Source organism: Bufo bufo, chromosome 8, assembly GCF_905171765.1.
Source record: "Bufo bufo chromosome 8, aBufBuf1.1, whole genome shotgun sequence".
NCBI classification, from domain to species: domain Eukaryota; kingdom Metazoa; phylum Chordata; class Amphibia; order Anura; family Bufonidae; genus Bufo; species Bufo bufo.
Window position 1 is genome coordinate 185,475,680 of NC_053396.1, and position 14,814 is coordinate 185,490,493.

Here is a 14,814-nt window from a genome sequence, read left to right on the forward strand (position 1 = left end):
TGTTGTATTTCTATGGGCTATAATGCTCCAAACCGAGAGAATGAATCACTAAGCCTTAGTCAAACATGCTAAGTAGTTATTTGACCCCAGGCAGTCAAATAACCAGAAATATCCCCTATTTGGTCATCGTCTTATAGGGCAGCCAATTTTCAGGTGGTCCGCATCCAACATCTTCAAAGGACAAGTGGAGTTCAGCAATAACAGGTCTGTGATGCCCTCAGCGCTGTTTGTCATAGGGATTGGGGATTGCAGAATATTTTTTGCACTAACAGATCGTATTAGCGATGATGAATTTGGGTCCACACTTGTACAGGGCGAAATATTTAACTAACTGTATCATTAAAATTACGGACTAAATCTGAAAGTCAGTTCAGTAGAACGTGATGCACACATCAATATATTACACCTGCAGTCACAGTAATTAAAGCGCCAGCGAATATTAAAAATTCATAAAGTTGAGAATCTCGTAGTTGGATCTTGGCCTAATAATGACGCTATGTAACAGCTAACAGAAGAAAAAATCACTAAGCCTTAGTCAAACATATTAACAAAAGCTCCAAGAAACTATTTAAATGTTTTTCTACTGGGAGTGTCTGGTAAGTCTCATGAGGATTTGGAGATTAAAGCCCATATGAAATTGACCCTTGCCCTCCCTGTATGGACCCATCCTTTCAAAGCAGGGTCCTCTACCCCTCTGTACCAGTCTGTCAATAGTTTCTTGTTTACTGTTTTTTATTTCTGTGTAACCCCAGCTGGATGTACAGCGCCATTAATGGCTCTTTAAAATAAATAATAATAATATTTTGTATCATTTTGTAAAGGAATTATTCTAATGACAGTGTACAGTATATCATCTGGTATAGGTAGAGGTGTAACTACCATAGAGGCAGACCATGTGACTGCTGTGGGGCCCAAGGCAAGAGGGGGCCCAGTCTTAGTTGGTATTATCTCCTCTTCTACTGGAGGTGAAAACTTGGTCTTTACCCTCTAAAGAAACAACTTTTAGCAAATGAAGCAGTGGAAAAATGGCCCAAGGGTCATTGAAAAGGGTTTAGGCAGAATCTCTTCTGTCCTGTGTGGGGGGCCTTGTTTGATCCTTGCTGTGGGGCACTTACTTCTCTAAGTACACCACTGGATATACCGTAGGTACAATGAAACTCTCTAAAAAAAAAAAAATCACCCTTTCATCTAGACAACATTTTTGGTGACATATTTCAGTCTTATTCTAAACTATATACATTAGCCATCTTCATCAAGAGGACCAGGCCTCTGAAATTTGGCCTGGCCTTTATGCAATTTTGGGTGGTTGACTCAAAAAGGTTTCACAAAATCTGTAATCAAGTCTGAAATCTTCTACTGTAATCAACTATTTATTAGTTTCTAAAAGAGCAACTGCTATGTGGGATAATATCCTGCAGGAGAAACGGGCTTCTAGCGGGAAATAAATTAAACCTCGTAAGGTATCGCAACATTGCTAAATCCAGTCATCTTCGGGCTGACGTCAGCATCAGTTAAATGCATCTTGGTAGTTAGCTTGAAATTCTGTATGATGGTTGTTGCGAAGAGAAATAGCTCCATTTTAGCCAATCCTTCACCAGCACAGATCCTTTTTCCTGGAATTGTGTGAGAAAAAAAATATATAATTAATTAAAATTAAAATAGTGCAAAGAAAGTATAATACACATGGGCATTTATTATTTTTATTTTTTTACTTTATCTGGCATCTGGGATAAGAAAGAATCTGGTATAAACAATTTTTCTTTTTTTGAGGTCACATCCCTTTCTGCGGGTTATTTTCATTTTGCACTCCCGTGACCCTTGTTTGTGCACAAGAAACACACTTCAAAATCTGTCTGTACTGCCTGGGAGATTTGCCAACTCTTCTGGAAGCTCTCTCAGTTTATAAAGCAAGAACGTGTATTCCATACAGAATACACAGGTCTACAAATCAGTGATGTATGCAAGTATTCCCAAAACTGTGGCTTTTAAGCTGCCATGCCATGTCCAACCTGGCGACCATTTTGCATTGAAATTAAGGAATGAAGCAGACTTGAAAATCGCATTAATGATAAGATTTCATGTCATTTTGTATCTTCATACATACAGTAATAGACAACAAACCCTTTGTACTTCAGTCTTGCAGTTATATTAACTTCCACCTGTCTTCTGCTTCTTTGTAACATACATGAGTGGTAATATTACTGCAGGCTCAGACTACACCACGGTTTGTTTGTAGTCTGTACCTAGAGATGAGCGAAGTTTTGAAAAATTTGATTTGGCCAATTCGCCGAACTTCGATAAGAAATTTGATTCCTTACAAATGAATTTGTCACGAATCGCTATAAATCAGGTACACCCAGGCCTCTCAGTGTGAAGGCTTGGAAGTTAACCCTTTCCTAACTGCCAAAAGTATATTTACGTTGGCAGCCTAGAATTTAAAAATGGTGTCCACTGGCATGTGCAGTGGGCACCCTGGCCACCGGATGTCTGCTTCTCGCTCGCCTCAAAATTGCTTGATTTGAGTTGGATGGCTTGGGGGACCTGCGCTCCTATCTCATTATCATTAGGGTGACAAAAATTGAAAACTCTTTTTTGGATGCCAGCTAACTCTTCTCTCACTACCTGAGGGGTTGCTGAAAAATTTTCAGTTTTCTAATTGTCCTAACATTATATTCAATAACGTCTCTATACTGTTTTGTCATGTAAACTCATTTGCATAAACCCGGGCATATGGGAAAGACATGCAAATTAGTATTTCAGCTGGAAAAAACAGGCAGATTCTGCTAATTTGCATGTCTTTCCCATATGTCCCAGTTGTAATGTAAGGTATACTGACTATACCTGTCTCATGGATAAGTTGTTGGCTTGCGCACCTGGCTTTTGGCTTACAGCCTTTGTGTTATTGTCTGTTTATTATATGTTATAGCGGTCAGTGATGGCTAACCTTGGCACTCCAGCTGTGGTAAAACTACAACTCCCAAGATGCCCCCCTTGCTTGGCTGCTCTCAGAACTCCATAGAAATAAATGGAGCATGCTGGGAGTCGTAGTTTCACCACAGCTGGAGTGCCAAGGTTAGCCATCACTGTTATAGGTAATGATTTATTGTTATTTTAGAAATAATATAGATCCTATAAAAATAAATTATTGATAATAGGATAATACCTATAATAAAAAGTTGTTGGTGATAGATAAGATAAGAGCTATGGATGATAGGTAACATAATAATGATAGGGAGAAGCAATTGATAATAAGTGAGAAAATGATAAAAGTATAGAATGATGAAAAAAGCAAATGTGTACATAGAATAAATTGAATAATATTTATTGAAAGGTAATAGAAGAAAATAGTAAGGGTAGAGTTAATGGGTTAATAAGGGAAAGGGGGGTTGTTTTAACAGATTAAGGTTGATAATTATCTTAACATAATCTAACCAGTGGGATTATAGGATGTTTAAGCAGTGATTTATTAGGTAATTGAGTTACAGGTTTAGCACTCCAGCTCTTAACTCAAATTTCTTAAAGGGTTTCTACCACCAGAAATACTGTTATGTAGCTGACTGACATTAGCCATTCGCTAATGTCAGCACTACATAACAGTATGTTTCTAACATTAGTCCCTGCAGCCGTTTTTGTTAAAAAAGCACTTTTATAGATATGCTAATGAGCCTCTAGGTGCTATGTGGGCGTCATTAGCACCTAGAGGGCTCCGTCCACTAACCATTTCATCCGCCCATCGCGTCCCTCCAGCCCGCCCCGCTCCTGTTGATTGACGTAAAACTTCAGTATCTCATACCAATTCCCACGCCTGCGCCGTGCACTTCTGTATTCGGCGCAGGCGCAGTGAGTGAATGCCGCGCTCCTGGTGCCGACTTCCTCATTGTAACGTAGTTGGCGCAAACGCAGTGAGGAAGCCGGCGCCAGGAGAATACAGAAGCGCACGGCTCAGGCGCGGGAATTGGTACGAGACACTGAGAAGTTTCACGTCAATCAACAGGAGCGGGCTGGAGGGACGCGATGGGCGGCTGAAATGGTTAGTGGACGGAGCCCTCTAGGTGCTAATGACGCCCACATAGCACCTAGAGGCTCATTAGCATATCTATAAAAGTGCTTTTTTAATAAAAAACGTCTGCAGGGACTAATGTTAGAAACATACTGTTATGTAGTGCTGACATTAGCAAATCGCTAATGTCAGTCAGCTACATAGCAGTATTTCTGGTGGTAGAAACCCTTTAACTCATCGCGTTATCTTGAGACAAAACCCATTGAAAAGCAATTGAAGGTGTTTGCTTAGATTAGATAACACAACTCAGAAATCTCAGAAAACAGGACTGTTAACTCTACTCCATCCGTAATTGTTACAAAGTAACTCTATCCTTGAATTTCAGTAAACAGAAGTGCATCTTATAGGGCAAAAAAATACGGTATCAAAACTGGTGGAAAACTGTCCTAGTTGCCCATCGCAACCAATCAGATGCTACCTTTCTTTTTCTAAAGGGGCTCTCCAAAATGAAAATTGGACTATGATTGGTTGCTATGGGCAACTAAGCTGTTTTTCCTTTATACCATTTTAGCTAAATCTTCTCTACTAACTGTATGAGTAAAACAACAGATTAACTCTTAATGGAGGTGCAGTAGAACACAGTGATACACTCGACCTGTAGTCTCCCTACTTTCTCCCTACATTCTCCCTACAGTCTCCTTGCACTGTCCCTGCACTCTTCCTATCCAATATTCTTTTTTAAACCAGTATTTATCAACACTGTCCATAGCGCATGAACGTTTGCCACGTCTCTTTCTATGATCAGCTCACAGTGAAATGGCAAAAACCACGTGGGATGAGGCTTTTATAGGGCTGTGATTTCACAGGGGGGTGGCTAACAATGGATTGGCTGGCTGCATGGGCTTATGGGTCATGTCATGTTCCTGGGCTTCTCACTGTGTAACATGCGCAGCCACCATTTTAGGAAAAGGGGAATTCGGATTTGTGGCAAATACATTTTTTCCTAATCTTCGGATCCAATTCCACTTCAGATTTTTCCGTTCACTCAACTCTATGTTATCATGGAGACTACACTAGTCATACGAGTTGTAGACCCAAAATGATGTATTTTTAATTGAAAGATTGACACTATTTTAGATGCATTTATACATTATAAAAATAATTTAAAGGTGGGCATACACTTTATAAAATGAAAATTGTAAAGCACATAATATATTTCAAATGGTTCAATTAAAACAATATGATGTTTTGCTATGATAGCTGTATTACATCTTGTCTACCTGGTAAAATGGTACCTAATATATGGATAGGATTGCTAACAGACATAATCACTAGCAGCATTGTTACAGTATTTTTTTCACAGTAGGAAGAGTAATACCTGTTGAAAATGGAATAAAAGCATCCTCTTTTTTGAATTTGCCATCCTTATCCAGGAAATTACCAGGGTTAAACTTATTTGGATTTGGAAAATAATTCGGATCTCTGAGAGCGCAGTACAGAAGGGGGTATACATCGGTACCCTGTATCCAGGAAAACAGAATATAGTTAGTGTGTCTCTAAACTGTCTGACACTGCATAGTGTGTGGCGCATGCCTGATTTTAAAGAGGTTGACCGGGCTTATAATATTGAATGATGACCTATCCTCAGGATAGGTCATCAATATGAGATCGGTGGGGGTCTGATGGGGATTCCGGGTGTCCTGAGGATAGGTCATCAATATTAAAAGCCCGGACAAACCCTTTAAGGAAGGATTACAGAAGAATGACAAATTATGCAAATTATAATGCTTCCACATTGTTATTTTATGAGGAATGCATATATTTACTACTGCACCTAGGTCATCAGTATCTGATCGTTGGGGATTCAACTCCTGGGACCCCCACTGATCAGTTGCTTGAAGAGGCCACAGTGCTGAGGCCTCCACGCAGCTTTCCCTAGTCTAGTGATATCACATTCATTGGGCATGTAGTCTAGGTGCAGGTCAGACCCACTCGAGTCAATTGGACTGAGCTGCGAAACCAAGCACAGCTTCTATCCAATGGATGGCACTCTCCTTGGTGAGCTGCTAGTAGGCTATGACACTCACCAGAGCACCACAGTGTCCCAAAACAGTTGATCAGCGGAGGTCCTGGGTGTCAGACCCCCACCAATCAGATACTTATGACCTATCCTGAGGACAGGTCATCAGCATGAAAAATTTTGAAAACCCTTTAAAGTCTTTTACAAAAAAAATAAATCACTGTAGTGGACAGAAGATGTTGCTTTCCTGAGACAGATGTAGAAAATTTCATTTTATTTACCCTTTGTTAAGATTCAGGAGAGTATTTTAGATATTTTTCACCTTCAGGTCATTACCTTTGGAATAGTATATCCATGAAATGTTATGTCTTTAATTGTGGAATGTGGGAGATTTAGAGGTAGAACATCACTAAACCTTTGGATTTCATGAATTACGGCATCGGTATATGGCATCTTGCTCCGATCTTCAATATTTGGGCTTCGATTATCCCCATTGACGTGAGCAATCTCCTCATGCAGTTTTTCTGTAGGAAGAAGAAATCATAAGCATCTTGTATAAAATGAGTTCTTACCACCACAAAGTATATTATGTACCTTGAATCTCAGGATATCGAAGGAGGATCAAAAAGCCATGTCTTAGCGTACTGCTCACAGTTTCTGTCCCAGCAAAAAATAGTTGCAATACTGACAATAGCAAGTTCTTTGTGTTAAATTCAGAGTTGGGGTTCTATTTCTCCTGTATAGGAAAAGAAGACTGAAAATTACAAAAGATACTGAAATGAATCACAAGCCTGATTCTTTAAGGTATTTTTGATAAAAAGAATTTTGAGTCCTTATGACCTCCAATAGAGCTTTAGGTGACAGCCACTAATAGCAACTATAACTGTACTAATGTAGGTTGTCATACAGCTTTCTTGGGACCGTAAATCATAAATACACTGAACTATGTCTCATGACTGTGCTATTGAGCTTCTACCCTGTCTTTAAACTTGATTTGAATTAGTTTTTTTTTTTTTTTTAGGAGTTTTCAACGTTTTACATACCAGCAAAGTGGCTTATATGTAACCCTTGAAGAAAGGTGCCACATCCCAGGTTAATCTTGTCCTCTATTGGACTTGAGTCATAAAAAAGGGATAGAGGGCACCATGATATTTTACATGTGGTTAGGAATGTGGTGTGTAAAGCTGCAACTAAATAAGGGCTTATTTTTTAATTATCTTTACACCTCAACCTGTTGGCCATACAATTGAAATATTTTGATGGTTGCTGGATGCTTAATATTGATAGAATACTTTACCTGGTTCATTCTAATCATAAAACAGTCAATGAAATCCCGGGGGTTGGAGGGGTCAAATGATTTCTGATTGATCTTCACTCTTTCATTGATAAACACCATCAATTCATCTAAGAGCTTGTTTATTTTCTGATGAGGACCAGGTACGTGGTCCATTACCTCTGGAATCATGTCATGCAGCTAGGAGAAAAATTAAAGGGGTTACCCCATGAAACGTATCCCTATGCAATGAATGGGGCATTAAAAATGAAGTACTATTGCAGATTAGAATACATGCAATAAAAATATTGTTAGATTTTTTTGTGTATATTACATTTTTATCTTTACTAGCAGGCATGTCCATCTTCTCCTGCACTCAGCGATGGACTTACATGGTTAGAAACTTCCCTGCTCTTTTATTACTCCTTTCAATGCCAGTGTAGTGATATCACAGTGATATGGCCTTACATTTATCCCATATGTACCGCCTAATCAAGGTTGCCTGTGGGCAGGGGCGTTGCTAGGGTCTGAAAACATCCGGGGCACAAGCCCACTGTATTTAAATTGCACATTAAAGGCATGCTTAAAGGGGTGTTCTGGTTTATGCAAATGAAATGCAGTACTGCAGACTGCAGTCATTATATAATACAGCATTCGGTAACTTTCCAATATCTGTTATGTTTCATTCCCTCACCACTGCAGAAATCTTTGCTTGGGCCCTTTAATATTGATGGAAGTGGACCCTGGGCAACCCCACAGATCATCCCCCCACCCCCTTGTACTTAAGGGCTGCACGGGCATGAGTTAAGTCACTTCGGTGCGCAATCCTGTCCTGCGGCGCATAATCCCACGAGACCCGTGACCTCCCGTGGCGGATCTCGTGGGATCACACGCCGCAAGACGGGATTGAGCACCGAAAAGACTGAACTCATGCCCGAGCAGCCCGTAAGTAGCGGATCAGTGGAATAAGTACAAGGGGGTGGGGGTAATGATCTGTGGTGGGTTGACCAGGTCCAATCAATATTAAAGGGTCCTGGAATACCCAAATAAAAAAAAAATGCTACCAGGCCAGCATAACATTCGGGGAACTGGACAAAGCTCTGAATGTTTTGACCTAACAACGCCCCTGCCTGTGGGATAGCCAGGGCAAAAGTGCACAAAAACTTTACTCTCCAGATAATAGAAGCACATTCACACTTAAAGGTTCTTGGTTGCTTTATTGCACACAGCGGTAACAAGAAGCAGCACACTGTATGTGCAGGGTCTGCTCTCCTGAATGTAGATGCCTAATGGCATAGGTAGGTTTAGAGTAGGACTTGGTCTGAGACCACCTTGGCATGGGTAGGCAGGCACAGATGTGTTTTGATCAAAATACAGTATATTGGCTGAGAGTTTCAGATTTTATTATATCAGAGTGAGGGCTTAGTCCATATATAATGTTTGCATCAAATTTTTTTTTCTACAGATTTTTTTCAGAAATGTAGCCATGCACATCTGCATATTCATTTACTACATCGTGCAGGATGCGTTTTATCTTTTTCTGTGATTTTTTTACAGTTATCCCTACTTTAAAATTCTTAGAAATATATAAGTATATCTCTTTCTAGACAGTGGGGAAGGGATTGGCAAGGGGGAGCATTGCATTATCTGGAACAATTTATTAGTTAACTTACTGGGCGCTGTGTGTGAGGAACTAACTATTTTTATACAGGGGAGAAAGACAAGAGAAAAGAGCTTTGGCAAATAGCGAAGCAGGATTTTCAAGAACTGACTACAATGTACTCCTAGCAGAAGTAGCTGTTTGATGTTTACAAGCGTTGGGCTGCGGCCCACTCACAGCAGATTAATAGGCCATAAAGGCGAAAAGGGTGGCAATTACACTAGATAGCAAAAGTGTGACTACTCTATTTATCTCTATGAGAGTGCTGAAGATAGCAAACTGTATGGATGAGAGTTGTGGACAATAATCAGATAAACAGTTGAGTAACATATTATAGAAATATGGTGTGGGGTTTCGCTCTGGTAGATAGGATAAGCGGGCGCAGTACAGATACAAAATATAAGTTCTTAACTCAAAACGTCAATGTTTATTCACACTTGAGGCAATTGCACAAAACAGCGTGTAACTTTGCAGTCTTGGTGTTAATTCATACACAATGGAAAGTTCATATAACACAAGTCACTTTTCTGGCAGTTCTGCCTCCAGTAGTCCACAGCAGGCTTTAGGGGGCCTGTTTCCCCAGCATGCATCTCTCAGCCCTCCAGCACGGCCCAAAGCCTCAGATCCCAAAAACAGAGACCTCTCTGCTGAGCTCAGCTGCCTATTTAAGGACAGCCAGGTGCTGCCAAATCCCGGACCGCCACCTAAACTCCGGTACGGTATTTGACCTCACCAGGCTGGAAACCAGCCCAGCCGCACATGCTGGGAGCAAAATAATTGCCTTGAGTGGAGTCCAAAATAGTTATTAAGTTTTTTGTAGTATTTTTTTAGGGTAACAAACAGAGGGTGCCACAAGGCCAACTTGTTAGGTCCTTGAAAGTTTGTGGATAGTAAGATAGATGCCTTCATAGTTACCTAAATCAGGGGTCAACATCTTTAAAACTGCTCTTGTAAAAATACTACTCCCCACTTCTATGGGAATTCTGAGAACAGCCAAACAAGTGTGCCTGCTGGGAGTTGCAGCAGCTGGAGTGGCAGACGTTGCTGATCTACATGCTCCAATGAAAATGGAATGCCCTTGTTCAGCAAAGTAAACAGAGGGTTTTAGAAGATAAGACACAAAGTTCATATACCTGTCCCCAGGTGGAGCCCATCAGCAGAAAAGTTTCATTAAATAGATTGAGAATCTTCAGAAACTTTAAGTTATCATACTCAAACCGATTCCAAAATACGATAGAGCAGATGACATTGGATACAGCTTGAACCAAGATATTGGTAGGATTAACTGCTGACTCTGTAATAAAAGGAACAAGTACAGTAAATAAAGTGAAATCAATATTCTAGGTCATGACCAGTGCAAGGCTAGAAGGATTGGAACATTGTATTGGTTTCAAAGAATACCAAAAAGAGAATCCTTGTGACATGTCCTACCCCCTTAAAAGTGGCTTTCCAAGTGTTTAATATTGATGACATGGCCTCAGGATAGGTCATCAATACCAGATGGTCAATGTTCCGACACCCAGCATCCATACCGATCAGATTCCTCCTAGTTTACCAAGCACAGTGTCTTCAATTGGATAGTTGCTATGAGCTGCACCTAGGCCAATGAATGTAAAATCACAGAAACACCACAGTCTCTTTACCCTCAGTTCACACCTGAGCGTTTTACAGCGCGTTCCTACGCGCTGTAAAACGCTCAACAAGGAGAAACCAATGCTTCCCTATGGGAATGGTTCTCACCTGGGCGTTTTACAGCGCGTACGATCGCGCTGTGAAACGCCCGACGCTCAAACAAGTACATGAGCGTTTTTTGGGCGTTTGTCGCGCGTTCCCGTACATAGACTTTCGGGAACGCGCGACAATGTGTGTTCACTTGTCTCTGTATGCGCGATTGTAAACGCCCGTACAATCGCGCATACAGAGCGCTCCTTTCAGAACGCTCAGGTGTGAACCCAGCGTTAAACAGCTGATCAGCAGAGGTGTCGGCAGTTGGATCCCTGCTGATTTGATATTGATGACTAGTGTTGATCACGAATATTTGAATTTCGAATTTTTTCGCGAGTATAGGTACTTCGAAAATTCGCGAATATTTTGAATATAGTGATATATATTCGTAATTTAGAATATTCGATTTTTTTTTTTTATATTCGATTTTTTTTTTTTTAATCAGTACACATGATCCCTCCCTGCTTCTAGCTTGTGGGCCAATAAGAAGGCTGCAATATACTTGACTTTAAGAGTAGTGTTGTTTGCGAATTTTGGGTTTTAATATTGCGAATATTCGAAAAAACTAAGTTATAGCAATATGGCGAATATTCGAAAAAAAAAAAAACGAATATAGAGCAATTTAGCTAATATTGTGCTATAATATTCTTTGTCTAAAAGTTGAAAAATTCGCAATAAAAATTTGAAAATTCGAATACGAAAATTCGCATATTACACGATCATTACCTTGCCGATTTTTTTAGTAAAAAAAATCGTAGAATATAGCGAATATTCGAATTTGCGAATATTCGACTAATATTCTACGAAATATTCACGAAATATAGCGAATTCGAATATGACCCCTGCCGCTCATCACTATTGATGACCTATCCTGAGGCTAGGCCGTCAATATCAAAATCCCAGACAACCCCGGTAAGTACTGTGCTTGGCATAACATAGTTTTATTTAGCACAGAATATCCCATTAACATTAGACATAGTTGATATTAAAGTCATGTATTTCAGATATGGATGCAGTAGATAAAGCATGTCTTATCTTTGGTGCTATTCCCCATTGGGAAAATTTCCAAAAAAAGAAAAAAAAAACATGGATCGCACATCTCTATGCTATGCATTGATCTATTATTGCTTCTCAGCACAATTCATATCGCTTCTCAGTGACATGTCAGTGTTCAGACAGTGATTTCCATCAGTGATTTGGAGCCAAAACCAGGTGCTGCTCTAAACACAGAACAGGAGCAGATCTTTCCCTTAGACCTTATGTCTGTGGAGGCTCCAACCCTGGTTTTGGCTCAAAATCACTGATGGAAATCACGGACCAAAACACTGACATGTGAATAGGCTTAAATAATAGTATACCAAGCCCTAATCTCCAATTTAGAGTAGGTGCCCACTCATGGAAACAACCTTGGTGTGGTGAGTGGGCCTATGCATTTTGATCAGAATGTATACTAATGCTTTGTGTACAGTATCAAGATTAGGGCTTGGCATAATATTATTTACGCTGAGAACCAATATGAATTGTGCTGAGAAGCAATGATAGAGCAATGCATGGCATGAGTATGTGTGATCCATGCTTTTTTTTGTCTTCTTTTGGAACTATTCTCCATTGGGGCAAAAATAACTGGTCTATATGGATGGTCCCCTATAGAGGTCAACCAATCACACATTTCTTTAGGTGTTACAGACATGACCCATTGTAGCATACATACTGTGTGTGACCTATGTTAAGGATATACTATCACCCATATCATAGGCAGAGAGCGCTAACCTAAGTGGTTAATAGTTAAATGAGAGAGGCTTCATACAGTGAAGAGCACCTTCAGTAACCAGAGATCACGACCCCATTGGGGCCAAAATAACTGGTCTATGTTGATGGTCATATATAAACTATAATGGGTCAACCAACCACACATTTCTTTAGGGGTTACAGACATGACCTACAGTACCATACATACTGTGAATAAACTATTTTAAAGGCATGATATCACCCCTATTATAGGCAAAGAGCACTAACCTACAGTATGTGGTTAATAGATGAGAGAGGGTTCATACAGTCATGATGACCTTTACTAGCCAGAGATTACGACATGATCATGCTTTTGGAATTTAGAAGGAATGAACTTCAAATATAACCCTTGGAGAGTCCTTCTCTTTAAGATGTTATTGGCATGAACTTGGCAGGTTCTGCACATATCCCAGGTAGGCAAATATTGGTGTACCTTTAGCTCAGTATTCTGTGCTTGCGTTTTACTCAAATAACATTAGTAAAATAGTCTGATAGTGTACAAAGAAAATTACATAACAGAACAAACAGAGTTCTGCTTCCAAGTTTATTTTGAATGTATGCCACAGACCCCATCACCCATTTGTAATGCTGGGCTTAGGAACTAGACTTTCTCAAGTTTTATCTCTGTGTACAGAATCTGAGGACTCTTGGCTGTATTGCACTTTCTAAATCTCTTAACAATCTTGAGTATTCATTGAACGAGACTCAGGTTCTGTTTACCAAGGTAATTTAGTCATATTGCTGCATGGTAAGCATTACTTGGATTGTGATAACATATTTGTTATATTTCATACCCACAAATGTCTCTAAGTGTACAATGAACATCCAGAAGCATACATAGTCCCTTTTATATAATTAAATATTGATAGTATAGACTTTTGCAACATTGTAAAATTGAAATTAAGCAATTTTAGGCTACTGTCACACTAGCGTTCGGGGCTCCGCTTGTGAGCTCCGTTTGAAGGGGCTCACAAGCGGCCCCGAACGCATCCGTCTGGCCCTAATGCATTCTCAGTGCAGGCGGATCCGCTCAGAATGCATCAGTCTGGCAGCGTTCAGCCTCCGCTCCGCTCAGCAAGGGGACACCTGAACGCTGCAAGCAGCGTTCGGGTGTCCGCCTGGCCATGCGGAGGCAAGCGGATCCGTCCAGACTTACAATGTAAGTCAACCAAAAACTAACAAATGGGGAATGGTATAAAAATGTAAATTTATTGATAAAAATACAAAGGATGGAGCTACTACAGAATTACAAGAATGCGGAGAAGCACAGGGTCACAGACGCCACAATACACCAAGGTGTCAATGAATAATGACATCTATTTCAGGTACCAGAGTAAAAATGCTGATGTGCATTTAAATAAACCAGATTGGTCCAATATGCAGTTGCTGTACGATTCCTTCAAACAATTGATGCAAAAAGCCCTGTTAAATAGCAGGGGAAAAGCACAGCGAATCCACACATAGCATAGAGGCCAGAGAGCAACAAATCATGTAAATAAAATTCTCTCATGAATAGCACTATATAAACAATAATCAACATGAATATGTAAAAAGGCTCGCTATGGATACGTGCAGAATCACCAGCAGGGTTAGGACAGGAAGAAATCGATGCAGACCGTACCTGAAGACATGGTGGTAAGTGGGTGTAAGGACCCTGAGCGCACAACCTCGACGCGCGTTTCGCCCTACGGCTTCGTCAGGAGGTATAGAATGATGTATAGACAGGGTATATATAAGGAGAGGTGGGGTGGGTCAAGGAAATTACCTTGATTTGGTACATCTGCGGTCCACATGTATGGGCGCGGAATGCCCCATGATGCTCGACGCCATCTCTCGGCGCATCCACGTCATCGCGCGAGCGCGAAAATGTGACGTCATGGAGCGCGTCCAGATGGCGCCGAGCAGCGCATGCGCAGTCCGCGACCCTGTGGAACGCAGGTGACCCGCAGCCGGAAGTGTATCAATGTATAAGCGGAGAATACTGCAGACATGTCACTAACTCTAATCTCATGCCAAAAGAGACACCGGACGCATCCATACCGAGCCTCACATCAATACAATTGCGCTTAAAAGCAACAGTTCACATCATATGTACATACCAACCAAACATATAAGGAATCAGCCGCGTATGAGTGGGGGCGGGGCGGAGCACATCCTAAAACAGATAGTTGCTCCAGCCCAACCCCACCAATCACGGCCGAAACATGGAAAGTTCCACAAAAAAGCCATATAATGATAAGTCTGACATCATACACCAAACGTGACATAAAAACAACATAGCGTGATGTGTAGTACGTCATATAGAAACATACACATGTATACATAACAAATATTTGACAATAAAATTA

At 40.5% G+C, this 14,814-nt stretch overlaps 1 pseudogene; it reads right to left on the reverse strand.

The window, feature by feature from the left end:
* Nucleotides 1-1,198: 1,198 nt before the first annotated feature.
* Nucleotides 1,199-14,814, reverse strand: part of LOC120978247 — a 72,822-nt pseudogene continuing 59,206 nt past the window's right edge.